Source organism: Ursus arctos, unplaced genomic scaffold (genome assembly GCF_023065955.2).
Source record: "Ursus arctos isolate Adak ecotype North America unplaced genomic scaffold, UrsArc2.0 scaffold_26, whole genome shotgun sequence".
Classification (NCBI taxonomy): Eukaryota; Metazoa; Chordata; class Mammalia; order Carnivora; family Ursidae; genus Ursus; species Ursus arctos.
This window is the reverse complement of record NW_026622941.1, coordinates 17,125,526-17,138,136: the sequence shown is the minus strand read 5'-3', so window position 1 is coordinate 17,138,136 and position 12,611 is coordinate 17,125,526. Positions and strand designations below refer to the sequence as shown.

At 35.8% G+C, this 12,611-nt stretch overlaps 1 protein-coding gene across 2 annotated transcripts in view; it reads right to left on the bottom strand.

Annotated features, from left to right (window-relative positions):
• The window catches only part of PIK3C2G (phosphatidylinositol-4-phosphate 3-kinase catalytic subunit type 2 gamma), a 345,203-nt gene that overhangs the window by 99,703 nt on the left and 232,889 nt on the right, over positions 1 to 12,611 (bottom strand). The gene's annotated exons all lie outside the window — the stretch shown is intronic.

The following is a 12,611-nucleotide window of genomic DNA, read 5'->3' as shown; positions in this document are numbered from 1 at the left end:
CTCCACTGGGAGCCTGCTTCTCCCTCTCCCACTCCCCCTGCTTGTGTTCCCTCTCTCGCTGGCTGTCTCTCTCTGTCAAATAAATAAAATCTTTAAAAAACAAAACAAAACAAAAAAAAACCTCCCCAAAAACAAGAGTACAGGGCCTGATGGATTCCCAGGAGAATTCTACCAAACATTCAAAGAAGAAATAATACTTATTCTCCTGAAGCTTTTTCAAAAAATAGAAACAGAAGGAAAACTACCAAACTCATTCTATGAGGCCAGTATTACCTTGATCCCCAAACCAGGCAAAGACCCCATCCAAAAGGAGAAATACAGACCGATATCCCTGATGAATTTGGATGCCAAAATTCTCAACAAGATCCTAGCTAATAGGATCCAACAGTACATTAAAAGGATTACCCATCATGACCAAGTGGGATTCATCCCTGGGTTGCAAGGGTGGTTCAACATTCGCAGATCAATCAGTGTGATAGATCATATCAACAAGAAAAGAGTCAAGAACCTTATGATCCTCTCAATTGATGCAGAAAAAGCATTTGACAAAATACAGCATCCTTTCCTGATTAAAACCCTTCAGAGTGTAGGGATAGAGGGTACATTCCTCAATTTCATAAAAACCATCTATGAAAAGCCTATAGCGAATATCATTCTCAATGGAGAAAAGCTCAAAGCCTTTCCCTTAAGATCAGGAACCCGACAAGGATGCCCCCTCTCTCCATTATTATTCAACATAGTACTAGAAGTCCTTGCAACAGCAATCAGACAACAAAAAGGGATAAAAGGTATTCAAATCGGCAAAGAAGAAGTCAAACTGTCTCTCTTCGCAGATGACATGATACTCTATATGGAAAATCCAAAAGACTGCACCCCCAAATTACTAGAACTTATAATTCAGTAATGTGGCAGAATACAAAATCAATGCTCAGAAATCAGTTGCATTTCTATACACGAACACTGAGACTAAAGAAAGAGAAATTAGGGAATCGATCCCATTTACAATAGCACCAAAAAATCATACGTTATCTAGGAATTAACTTAGCCAGAGACATAAAGGATCTATATTCTAGAAACTACAAATCACTCTTGAAAGACATTGAAGAAGACACAAAAAGACGGAAAAATAGTCCATGCTCATGGATCAGAAGAATAAACATAGTTAAAATGTCTGTGCTACCCAGAGCAATTTACACTTCCAATACCATGCTGATCAAAATACCAATGACATTTTTCAAAGAACTGGAACAAACAAGCTTTAAATTTGTGTGGAACCAGAAAAGAACCCGAATTGCCAAGGAATTGTTGAAAATGACAAACAAAGCTGGCGGCATCACGTTGCTGGATTTCAATCTATACTACAAAGCTGTGATCACAAAGACAGCATGGTACTGGCAGAAACACAGACACATAGACCAATGGAACAGAATAGAGAACCCAGAAATGGACCCTCAGGTCTATGGGCAACTAATCTTTGACAAAGCAGGAAAAAACAGCCAGTGGAAAAAAAGACAGGCTCTTCAATAAATGGTGCTGGGAAAATTGGACAGCTATATGCAAAAGAATGAAACTTGACCACTCTCTCATACCATACACAAAGATAAACTCCAAATGGATGAAAGACCTCGATGTAAGACAGGAATCCATCAAAATCATAGAGGAGAACATAGGCTGCAACCTCTTTGACATCGGCCACAGCAAATTTTTCATGGCACATCTCCAAAGCCAAGAGAAACAAAAGAAAAAATGAACTTGTGGGACTTCATTACGATAAAAAGCTTCTGCACAGCCAAGGAAACAGTAAAAAAACAAAACAAAACAAAACAAAACAAAACAAAACAAAACAAAACAAAACAAAACTAAGAGGCAGCCCACAGAATGGGAGAAGATATTTGCAAATGACACTACAGATAAAAGACTGGTATCCAAGATCTACAAAGAAAGTCTCAAACTCAATACATGAGAAACAAATAATCAAATAAAAAAATGGGCAGAAGACATGAACAGACTCTTTTCCAATGAAGACATACAAATGGCTAACAGACACATGAAAAAATGTTCAAAATCATTAGCCATCAGGGAAATTCAGATCAAAACCACATTGAGATACCACCTTATGCCAGTTAGAATGGCAAAAATTGACAAGGCAAGAAATAACAAATGTTGGAGAGGATGTGAAGAAAGGGGATCCGTCTTACACTGTTGGTGGGAATGCAAGTTGGTACAGCCACTTTGGAAAACAGTGTGGAGGTTCCTTTTTAAAAATAGAGCTACCCTATGATCCGGCAATTGCACTACTGGGTATTTACCCCAAAGATACAGACACAATGTTCATAGCAGTATTGTCCACAATAGCTAAATTGTGGAAGGAGCCGAGATGCCCTTCAATAGATGACTGGAGTAAGAAGATATGCAATGGAATACTACTCAGCCATCAGAAGGAACGATTACCCAACATTTGCAGGAGATTATGCTAAGTGAAATAAGTCAAAGAGAGAAAGACAATTATCATATGGTTTCACTCATTTATGGAACATAAGAAATAGCAGGAAGATCGGTAGGAGAAGGAAGGGAAGAATGAAGGGGGGGGTAAACAGAAGGGGGAATGAACCATGAGAGACTATGGACTCTGGGAAACAAACTGAGGGCTTCGGAGGGGGGTGGGTATTGGGATAGGCTGGTGATGGGTATTAAGGAGGGCACATATTGCATGGAGCACTGAGTGTTATACGCAAATAATGAATCATCGAACATTACATAAAAAACTAAGGATGTACTGTATGGTGACTAACATAACATAATAAAAAATTATTATATATTAAAAAAAAGATGAGTCTTGTGGAATTTAACATTCAGTGGTGTGGTAAAAGGGAATCTCCTGCATTGAATACTGAGAAGCAGAGAAAAATCAGAGAGTGATTATCTATTCCAGAAGGCAAGTGGAGAGGTATTTTGAGGAAGGAGAAGTCATCATTGAAATCTGCTGATAAATTAGGTAAAATGAGGAATGGATATTGTTGAATTAAATACTATGCAGGTCATTGTTGATCTTATTATTTTTTAAAGATTCACTTTTTTAGTAGAAAGATAGCGCCAGGGGGAGGGGCAGAGGGAAAGGGAGAGGATCTCAAGCCAACTGCCCAGCTGCTCCATCCCAGGACCCTGAGATAGACCTGAATTGAAATCAAGAGTCAGTCGCTCAACTGACAGAGCCACCAGATTCCCCTGATTTTATCATCTAATAAAGAATAAAGTCAGATTGAAGTGGTTATGGAATGGAAAGTAAGGAAGAGATCTCAAGTATTTAGACAACTCCTTCAGGAAGTTTGTGATGAGCAAAGTGGCACGGAAATTGGGCATTTGAGGCAAGGTTATTCAAACTTTGGAGAGACAAGGATATTTAGAAGGATTATTTAAGAAGGAGAGGATAAATATGCGAGGAAAAATGAATTATTGATAGTATAACGTATGCTAGAAGGTGGGAGGGAAATGGCTCTGAAGTACAAATGGAAGGATTGGCTTTAGAAGGAAAAACAGATCTACTCTAACAAGAAGGAAGAAGTTTATGTAATTAAGATGTAATTAAGTTTGTGAGTTTTGTATTGAGTAGAAAAGCAGGCTCTGTTACTATTTCTATTTTCCCAAGAAAGTAGGAAGTTGTGGTTGTCTATCTAAATAAAGTAGGGAGTGGGGAATAATGGGAAGGAAGATATGAGGTTCATCCCACAAGAATAAAGTACAAATCCTTGTGGAGCATGAAATAGTGAGATGGTCACAGAAGAGTCATGAGATTGCTGGGCTATGAGGACAGCTTATTTGAAAATGGGGACAATGTTTGCCCTGTAGCGTCGATGGTTTCTTGCAGTACTTGGCTGCTGTGTTGTAGAACAGAGAAAGATGAGTGGGTTATGGCACATGCTTATCTTCTGCCTTCATACTTTCATTCACAATACTTGACTATTAAAGATAGGCTTTTTTCGTCTTTTTCCCACTAATTTAAGCTCTCACCCTTTCTTCAAAGTCAGGCTATTGTTACACTTCCTCTTGAAATCTCAATATCACTAGCCCTCACAGTGGAGACTGCCTTATTCTGAAATATATTTTTAAGGACCAAGCATCCTAATTTTAATGGATGCCCTCTGAAATAACTGAGGTGTTGTATATCCTTAAAATGAGTGGTCTTCCATTTATTGTTCTATTCCTTAAGCAAATATGTACATACTTTAAAAATGAATGATGTTCAATTTTAAAGTATTGAGCACATAAGCTATTTAAGGACACCATAATTTACAGAAGTAACTTTCTCCAATGTGAATTCTACAGTCTAGATAACACCCCTGTGCTTCATCCCAACAGCTCGGGGTGGTCTTTGGCCATCTGAAGTTCAATAAAACCGTTCCTGGTAGACCCTGAAAACTAGAGTCACATGCCATAAGCAATTAACTTCTCTTAGCTATTCCTATTAGATGGCTTTTTTTTTAATGTAAGAAAAAAAATTAAAAGAGAATGACAATTGTGCCTGCCTTTTCACCCCTAAGAGAGCACATTGCCCACAGATGGGAGAACGGCCTTGCTACTTTAACACGTGGTCTTAGTTTATGAATGCTTCTCACGGTGCAATCATCTTGCAACATATTTGATTGTAGTTGTTAGAGATATAAATTTGATATATATCATGGCCATAAATGCAGGATAACTATGTCATCTGTTACTAACTAAAAAAACAGCCATCTGTCCCAATACTGGAGAGAAAACAGAGTGTTCTGGGATTATTGAGAAATGGGAGTATCAGTTTCCTACACGGCATCTTCCCAATGGTCCTACTACCTACTGCGTATGACTTTGGACAAGTTATAACAACTAAGACTTCTCTCTCTCTTAGTTCTTGATCTGTAAATTAGAGAAAATAACAGCAGCTACCTCAAAGAGTCCCTGTGAGGATTAATTAGCTAATGCATACCAAGTATTTATGAGGCTTAAAAGGGTAATTTTGACTATTTCCTTTAGAATGTGATCCCTTATACCAGATGATGCAGCATCACACTAAGGAGTGCTTACTTTTTGCCACTCCCAGTGATAATCCAGAGCAATGTGAGAAGAGCTACCTAGTTCAACGCTGCTGATGGAGGCAGGGGATCTGGAGAGTAAAATGGAAAGATAGAGAACTCTATGAAGGATTCATGACAATAGAATCTGTTTGCTGGTCTCTGTGAACATATGTATTTCTTCTTTTTATACTATAGTTCATCTAGTATTTACTTGAGCAACTGATAATGTCAGTAAATGGACATAAACTTTATTCCCAAACTTCAGACTCGAGTGTTTGAATATGTATTTGTAGCCTGAATTGAAATGTGGGACCCAGTAATGAGGTACATTTTATTTTTATTATTGAAATTGTTATTATTAATTTCTATATGGTTTTGCTCTCAGGAAATATCATAGTAACATTAAAATATATTGTCTTGGAGATTTAAGAAAGTGCAGACTCCCATCATAGTGAATGGTGATATCAGTATACAAATAAATGAATGCAGACAGAGTACACTGGGAATGTTTAAGCCTACATTTTTCTTGATATCACAAATGACCTACATTTCAGAGAACACATTTTGCTGTCCAACAGAAACAACCCAAGTCTCTTGTCTAATATCCATGAGTTAATTGAGAAAGCAAATTTGGAATCTCCATTGGATAGGATAGAACCTTGTGTAATTAGACAACACAGGAAACCTCCTATGTGCAATATAGAGAAAACATAGGGTGAATGTACATTACAAGAAGAGCACTTAATGCCCCATGAGATCTTCAAGCTCTCAGCAATTATTAACTAAGGGGACTCTCACCAATAATCTGTTAACTGTAAAGTATGTTTTTTTCTCCTAGTCTAGCCTGTTGTAGATGCGCTGTGGGTCCATAGTTAGACTCTGAGAGGTCCCTGATCTTAAACTGCTTAGAAACTTTAGGACTGACTCTGGAGTTCCTGTCAGGCTGAGATATATTATCTTTCTTATTTGAAAAGGGTAGTTAAAACAGCTACCTCTTCAAAATGATCAGTCATACTTTCTCACGTCTGATATTTTGGGTGTGAGTTTATAGTAAGTCAGGATTTTATGAGGATAAGAAGAGACTGGTTAGGTCAACTCCTCTAGAATCTCATGTTTCCTCCCTGGAGTTTGAGTCCAAGAATAGTGTACAGTTATGCTTTGCATGGAATTCCAGTGTATGCTTGGAACAGATGTTAGTCTAGCTATGAGGAAAAGATTATCAATGCCATAATGCTCATGTGAAATTGGATTGTGGTATCACATTTTAAATAGGATTAGGTTCTCAAATCAAGTTGGAAATGAAATCAAAAGTAGTCCAAGTTACCTCTGAAAACATTTAAATCGCCCATAAAGTTACCATTTACATGTTCAAAATTTATGAACCATGCTTGAAATGGACATTTTATCTCTTACTAAGTTAAACGCCATGAGTTAAACTCTGTGTAGGAGCAGGTACCGTTTCTTCAATTGAACGCCAGATGAAGTTCTTACACTAGGGTCATGTTTAGGAGACATGTGTAGCCTTTCTTTAAAAACTAGATTCAGACACAGTACTATCAGATGCTTATATTGACAGGCACATACCTTAGACCAATTGAAGAGAGAATGCGTGTCTTCCATGTCAAGCATATTTTGTTCACAATGGAGTACAGACTCATTGAATAGCAGAAGGCAGAATCCTCCTACTATTTTAATTGTTCTCTCTTCCTCTCTTCTTCCCTCTCTCATTTTGTTCCTTTTATTCCCTCTTTCTCATACTCTCCACCCTTTCTTAATTATCCCTCACTCTTCTCATCTGAAAGCTCACAAGTCTCTCTTTGATGAAAATTCATGTTTTGTTTTGTTTTGTTTTTTTTTAATTGGAGGAACTGTTTTATACATATATTGGGAGGGAGGTAAATATAGAAAGGGTTACTCAGAAGAAACCAGATAATAAAACCTAGCGGAATAATATGGGGGGGTGGGAGAAGATAAATGATAGTGAGTAGATGAAAATGACAGAACAACATTTTTCTGGAAATAAGTCCATGTGCGAGTACTTTGAACATCAAAACACTATTCAGATGTTAGGTGTAGTTTTCCTAGGACTGGCTTTGTGACTGGTGGAAGCCTTTGTGAAACTTATAGCGTACCAATTTTTTTTCCAATTATTTCATTGTGGTAGAATACACATTACATAAAATTTATCATCTCAACAATTTTTAAGTGTATAGTTCAGTGGTATTAAATATATTCATAATATTGTGCAACCATCCCCATCATCCATCTGCATAGTTCTTTTCATCTTATAAAACTGAAACACTACACCCATTAAACAATAACTCCCCATTCCCCCCTCCACCCAGTAGCTGGCCACCACTATTTTGCTTTTTGTTTCAAAGATTGTGATTACCCTAAGTACCTCATGTAAGTGAAATCATGCAGTATTTGTCTTTTTGTGACTGGTTTATCTCACTTAACATAATGTCCTCAAGATTCATCCATGTTTTAGTATGTGTTAGAATTTCCTCCCTTTTAAGGCTGAATAATATTCTATTATATGTGTATGCCACATTCTGCTTATCCATTCTTCTGTGGATGGACCCTTGGATTGCTTCCACATTTTAGTTATTGTTAAAAATGCTGCTACAAACATGAGTGTACAAAGATCTCTTTGAGACCCTGCTTTCAGTTCTTTTGAGTACATGCCCAGAAGTAGAATTGTTGGATCATATAGTAATTTTTTATAAATTTTGAGAAACATAACATTTTTTGAGGCCATACTGTGTCCCATAGCAATAGGACCATTTTACATTTCCACTAACGTTGTACAAGAGGTCCAATTTCTTCTCATTCTCACCAAGACTTGTTTTCTGTTTTTTAATATTATCCATCTTAATGGGTGTGAGGTAATGATTATCAAATTTTGAGTCTCATTCTCCAGACTCCCACACGTAGACTGACCATTAAGTAAAAATCCCTCGGTAAATTTATAGTTAGACTAACAGAATATAGCAAGTTCTTATAATTTTATCTTCAGAGAAATTGTACTTTCTCAGGTCAAGAGAGGTAAATTTTATGACATTTTTGTAGTGATCCTTCAATCAACCAAAATTGAGCCTCTGCTAAGTGTCAGGAACTAGCTAGGTGCTTAAGATACAAAGATGTCTTTAATAAAGGCACTCACAGTTGGAGAGGTATTGGAAAGTGTACTTTTTTTCAGATACTGCTTTCAGTAAAAAGAACCACAATGTTTATTAATAAACAATTGTGTGAATAACAGACCAATGAGACTCACCTAGTTTCAAAGAACATTAAGATAGTAACTAAAGCTTGTGGGAGATCATTAATGCCTACAAAACAATTGGATTACTATGAATATTACATTAAACCAGAATGATTGGAGTAAGACAAAAAAATCTTTTAATCTGCTAAAGGAGTTTTTTTTTTTCAAGGATGGTTTTAAATTAAGGATATTTAGAATATAAACATAATACTCAAATTAGAAATTAAACAAATTTTTAAATCAGTGGTTATTAACTATTGAAGATAATGTCAAGATAATTATAGATACAGGGCATTTTTATGACTAATATTGAGATGAAAATTCTGAGATTAATTATATTCAGTGATTGGTGATTTATTGGGAAAAGCTTGAAAAGGGTAAAAACCATGCTATAAGAAGATAGATACATAATATTTTGGTTATCTTCATGTAAATATTTTAATAGGAAAAGAAAAGAGTTGGAATTTTATTTTGTTTGTGTTCTGGAATGATTTTTCATCTGTTTTAAATATGGATTTATGTCCTCTGATATGGTGGTGCATATTTAATAACCAACTCACTTTTTTTTAGGGAAAAAAAAAGGTCTTATTTGTGACATTTGCCAATTTTCATGGTGTATATACTTTCACTATGGCTGCTTTCAGGCTACCAAAGTGATGTCGTTGAACATGGAGTTGAGAAGGAATACACACAATATGCTCTTGCAAGCTAGCGTGATCCAGGTCTAGCACACTTCTGCTTATGTCTGAAATTATATTGGAAGTCAAGAATGACTTGGTGAAATACCTTCCAGTCTAAATGAATCTGAAGAACACTGCAATGCAATCAACAAAATTGCAATGCAATCTGTCAGTCAACAAGCTTCAAAGTCAGAGAACTTTAGGGATTAATAGTTCAACTCATGAATTTCAGAGTGCACACTTTAAAAAAAGTACAAAAATAAGATATTTAAATAATTTTAAACACAAAGACACATTAATCACCTAGAGATGCAGTCTCATTTCTTGTCATTTCATTTCGAGTACTTACATTACAGTTAATTACAACAACATTTCTAGAGACTTTACTCGAAGCAAGACACTCTTCTAAGCACTTTACATATATCAGTTAATCTTCAAAAAAAACTGTTTCATGAAAAACTAAATTGAATCACAGAGAAGCCATTTGTTCAAGGTCACATCACCAGTATGTTGTAGAATGGAATTAAAAGAAAATCATACAGTCTATCTCCAGGGTATCTGAGCTTAACCACCACTCACACCACCTCTAAAATTAAAGACTTCATGCAATTCTAGCATTACTGAAGTGAAAGACCATATAGACTGTGAAAACATAGTTTGAAAAAATAAAAATATGAAACAATGAATTAGAAGAACAATAAACATCACCAATAAAAGGCCTTCCTTAATTTTTCTTCCTCTGTAAGAGAAATTACTGAGTTGAAATTTACAGTTTATTACAATGATATCTTTTATGTAATGAGAAAATTGCTATATAGAAATCATTGCTACAGGGGAAATTTGAGTGAAAAATTGTGGATGCATAATTTGTTAACCACTTTAATTTGAATCTTTGTGAGAGAAAATAAAGAAAGAAGATAATAATTAAGCAATATTTCAAAAGAGAAACCAATTGGCTTCAGAAAGTTGGTGAAATTCTTCATTGTTTCCATTGTAAGGATTAGCCAAATTTTCCCTAGAATCATTAGAGAATGCTACGGCTGAATTGCCCTGTGATTTAATCTACTGGTTTAAATCCTCTTTATCTAATCTCATAATTAAAACCAATAAGGAAGGATTGTTTGTTTATATACAGGATCTGAAATCCTTCATATTCATAACTGAGATGACATTTCTTTTTCTTTCTTCAAAGTTAGAAAGTCTACAGGAGCCTCCAATTTGGTCTAAGCATGGGCTTTCCGGATTTCTGGGAAAATGAATTCAGGGGAAAGGTTCAGTGACACCTGGGCAAGAATTCCAAATGAGAGTTTTGCTGGGCTAATTCAATATAATCCAAGAATCAGGAGAGCCAATGTCTATGGACATTTTCTAAACAGAATCGCATAAATGTTTAGTGTGAGATGTTCCGGAATGATGATGTAAGCGTGGATATAAAAGGGCAATGGCCCAGCAAGAAATCAGTTTCTTTCTCAAGATCCTGCTTGTAAGGAAAACATCACCTCATTGCTCTTCCTTTTAAGGAAACCAAAGATGAAAGGAAAATCTATCCCCAGATATACTACATCTGGTTCTGCTCTGTTGGTCTGCTAATTTCCATTATTAAATTCTGTATCCTTGGCTAAAGGATATATCTACAACTTAGAGGGGGCCTCGTGTGTGTACATGATTTCTTTTTTGCCAACCCACAAACCATCCACAACTGAAAAATACTACTCTTTATGTGCAGTTGAGCAATGATTTAGGTAAGTGTATTATGAAGTAAAATTAGTTGAAATGTGTTAGTAAATCTTTGTAAACCTAAAAAGTTATACAAATACTTTCCTCTTCCATGTTTTTAAGAAGTAGACAGTAGTAGAAACACATGTGTCTGGGATACATACACTTTCTTGTCCCAGTGGGTGAAGCATTTTATGTTAATGAGTATGATCCTGGGTTATTACTGTTATTATTAGAGCATTATATGGCCTTGCTAGACTGTGAGAGATGAGGATAGTCCTAGGGCATGATTTACATACTTGACTTTGTACATTATGGGTAGGTTATTAATATGTCTAGTATGTGTTTAGAAGAAGTTAGTGAAGCTCAGTTTTTCTCTAAAGATCAGGTCTAAAATGTAAAAAATGTAGTATAAATAAGAATGTTCAGAATACAGAATACAGGATACAGAAGTTTGATTTATAAGAAGCCTATTGTCAACCTAGCAACCAATAAGAACAACCAATGATCCTAGGATAGAAGAAGTCAGCTATCTTATGAAACAGCATTCAAATGAACTCTTGAAATAACTAAAAAAGACTTGGAAGAAAATTATTAGACTGTTAGAACATATAGGAGTAATACTGAGTAGGAATAGTTCAGTTTAACTTTTAAACTCGGGGCAGAAGTATCAATTTCAAGACAGAAATCCAACGACACATTGCTAATGAGTCTTACATAGCCACTGGTGGAGACAAAATCTTGCAAATAATAATCCAAGTGGTTCATAGTGCTGCAGTTGGCCCCCTTAACTGGTTAACAATAATTAATAATCTCAAAGGAAGATAGTGCCAACTTCATTTTTGTTCATCTAATCAATAATTATTGAATGACTGAAGGCTTCCCCGTGAATGGTTTATTACCTGATAAGCAATATTAAGAACCTACTATGAGTAAGGATCTATGCTGGGTACATTTCCATGTACCTCAGACATAGCACAAAAGAGATTTAAAATTGGCAAAAAGAGGACCTGGATAGACATTTTTCCAAATAAGACATACAAACAGCCAACAGATGTATGTAAAGATGCTGAACATCACTGATCATCAGGAAAATGCAAATCAAAACCACAATGAGATATCACCTTACAGCTTTTAGAATGGCTAGTACCAAAAAGCAAGAAATAACAAATGTTGGTGAGGATGTGGAAAAAAACCAAATTCTTGTGCAGTTGGTAGGAATGTAAATTGATGCATTCAGTATGGAAAGCAGCATGGAGGTGCCTCAAAAAATTAAAAACAGAAGTACCATACAATCCAGTGATTCCAGTTCTGGGTATTTACATGAAGAAAATGAAAACATTAATTTGAAAACATATATGCACCCCTATAAATAAATGAATGGATAAAGATGTAGCAGATATACACAATGGAATATTACTCAGCCAAAAAAAGAGTGAAGTCTTGCCATTCATGATAACATGAAATCTTCACCTTTACCTCCTATTGCCCACCCCTCTCCATCCACCTCTAGGCCTTCTTGTCATTGGAACACAGCAGGCTTATTTCCACATGCATGGCTGTTATTTCTGCTGTTCTCTCTTCTTAGAGTACTATTCTCATGGATTTCCACACGGTGGATCATTAATCACAAAGTTGTGTCTCATCTCTTCCTAGAGGCCTCTTTAAAATAGCATCCCTCTTCCAATCACTCTCTATCCCATTTCTTTGCTTCAGTTTCTTATTAACAAATTAAACTCCTCCTTTTCTCATATTATTTCTTTACATGCTAACTTATTTAATGTGTGTAATCTCTACTAGAAAGAGATCAGGGTTTGTGCCTGCCTAGTTTACAGTCATATCTTCAGAGCCTTGAATGGTAGTTGCTTACTAGGTATTTTTGGAATGATTCAAGGCAATTTC